Here is a 2,694-nt window from a genome sequence, read left to right as displayed (position 1 = left end):
CGGATTGTTAGCAAGTTCAGAGGATATTGAAGTGGGCATTCCTCAAATCAAATTGAACAATAAGGAAGTTGTCAAAAATTGGGATAAAATATTGAGTTAACTTCCACAGGAAGATCGAAATTACCTAAAAGAGATATCATTATCACCGTAGGAGATATGGAGAAACAAACAGGAAGTACTAACACAATTTTTCACGTTGTAGATATAGGAGATGCTTTTTCCGATTAAGCAGCAACCTTATTGGCATAATCCTCTAAAGTTGGCACAGGTTCAGAAGGATATAGAACTCCAAGATGTCACAATCGAAGTGAGTTTCAGTGTCTGCACCCCACTTATAGTCATGGTTCCAAAGCTAGATATTACCCAATGGTCATGCATTGGCTATCACAATGTTAACGCTGTTACAAAGACTGATGCATATCGAATTCCATGGTTGGTGTACTGCATCGAAAAAAATTGACAAACAACATATATTTCTAAGTTGGACTTGCTCAGAGGATACCACTGTCAGAAAGATCCAATGCAATTCCGACATTCGCAGCGCCAAAGGAACCATACCAGTTCAAAGTCATGCCGTCTGGTATGTAAAACTCTCCTGACACATTTGAGAAACTGACTAATAAGGTGATTGACGGATTATCCAACTGTGTGGTGTGAGAAACAAACTAGTTAAAATTTAGACGAGACCACCAAAGCTGGAAACAAGACAGTTTATTACGAACTTGCAGGTAAGGGTTTCAATTGCATAAGAAAATAAAAGCAAATTAGAACTTAGGTTAGTGTACAGTTATACCGTTTGAGCTGAGTGAGGTCATCTCTCCAGAATCCTAAATATGCAATCTCTCTTACTATTCTGCCTCTACCCAACTATGCACCACGCCCATTGCCCCGTTCCTTCCAAGTTGGCAATTTCCTCCTTGCACGTGCTGTCATAAGGCTAAACTCTCATCTCGATGTTCCCCTTTGTAACTTCTTTCATTATCCATAGGTACATTCCGTTCTAGTACATACACCTTAACAATGTATCTTTTTCATTCTTCGCTTATATGTTTCAGAAATCTTAAATATTACGGTAAAAGCATTTATATTCTTTAATAAAACTACATTAAAGTTAGTGCATAATTATCTATAATTATGAACTGAAAAGTAGAGATACTCTTCCCGAAATACCAGCAGGGTTAATAGTCCTCTTGCTGTACCCCTTTTCTGTAAGTTTTTGCTCTATCTGCAAAAACAACAGTGTTCCCCATTTCTTTTCTTAACCATTTGTTTTGATTTGTTTTTTTTTGCAATCTTATTTTCTGCTCTTTTTAACCCTCTGGTGCAGAGGTTCACAATTGAGTTACTCTCTCTTTCTTGAGCTTGTGCTATTATTGTCATGACCATTATTGGTTGTTGCTCGTCCTGCCTTTCGAATTCTCACCCTCCCACACCAGATTCCAAAGAACAGTGAAAAAAAATAAAAATAACAAAGATAAATAAAATAATTGAAATAAAATTATCTGAAGTTGTTTGAATTTAACAACTTCAGAAAATTTTACTTCATTATTTTATTCATTTTTTTATCATTTCACCTGCAATGTCATAGAGCCATTAGATATGGACAGCACTGAAACCACAGCCTTCGGGCGAACTCTACCATTCCGAATAGAAATTTGCAACAGATCATGCCGCAATTGCATGCGCTTGACCTATGTCTCTCTAAACCCTTCCTATTCAAATACATTTCCAAATTCCTTTAAGGCAATGGAATTGTACCAGCCATCACCACCTCGTCTGGCAACTTATTGCAGACAAGCACCATCCTCTGCGTGAAGCTGTTGCTCCTCACTGCCTGTTGAATTCTCACACTCCCACACAAGATTTATACGCTTTCGTTCTTCACTGTCCCACCTGAGCGAAAGGAACTTATCCAATTACCCGATTCATGCCCTTCCATGACAAGCTGCAGCTGAGCTGGTGGCATTGCGATTGAAATTGCATGCGTCCGAACATTGTGCTTAATTTTGGATATCAGAGCAAATGGTTAGCTCGAGTGTGTGCGTTCGGAAAAGTCAATGTTTTTTTTTGTCAAAAAGCTTTGCAACGGAAGGAAATACTTCAGACGATCGTGCGATCGATTGCAAATCAGAAAACGAATAGCCGCCGTGGTTGTGAGCGCAGGCAATATAAGCCTTTGTTTTGAGACTATGACTGCGTAGGTCAGTTAGCTCAGCTGGTTAGAGTGTGGTGCTAATAACGCCAAGGTCGTGGGTTCAATCCCCACGCTGACCATGTGCAGCGCTCGTCTCGTCCGCTGTGCTGTGTCAAGGTTTGTCGTGGCTTTTGCTTTCACCGTCTGCAAGAACTTGTCACATGATCGATTCAGATGTGTATTCATTCGAAAGCCGACCATCGCTGTCATGGAACATCAACTCGTTGGTCCTATGCCGGATCTCAGCTGCGTTGCTGTATTTCCAAACAAAGTGAATCACAAAATAACCAAGCAGAAAGCCTCACCAGCGCAATAAAACATTTGACAGGGATAGACGCACAACGCGATCACCGTACCCATGATGACTGGTGGATGTTGTCTGCAGCAAATCAATCAGTCTCAATTGTTTTCACAAAGAATTGCAAAACATGAAATATATAAAGTATTAAGTCGACCTGGCACAGTCTCTGAGGAGAACTAGAGTTCAGGCTTCAATTCAC

At 40.1% G+C, this 2,694-nt stretch overlaps 1 non-coding gene across 1 annotated transcript; it reads left to right on the top strand.

The window, feature by feature from the left end:
* The first annotated feature begins 2,200 nt into the window (after positions 1–2,200).
* Positions 2,201–2,274, top strand: trnai-aau (transfer RNA isoleucine (anticodon AAU)). The gene has a single exon. It is a non-coding gene; the product is annotated as a tRNA-Ile (tRNA).
* Positions 2,275–2,694: the final 420 nt, after the last annotated feature.

The sequence above is a fragment of the Hemiscyllium ocellatum genome, chromosome 48 (genome assembly GCF_020745735.1).
Source record: "Hemiscyllium ocellatum isolate sHemOce1 chromosome 48, sHemOce1.pat.X.cur, whole genome shotgun sequence".
NCBI lineage: Eukaryota > Metazoa > Chordata > Chondrichthyes > Orectolobiformes > Hemiscylliidae > Hemiscyllium > Hemiscyllium ocellatum.
The sequence above is the reverse complement of the archived record's forward strand: the minus strand, read 5'-3'. Positions and strand labels throughout refer to the sequence as shown.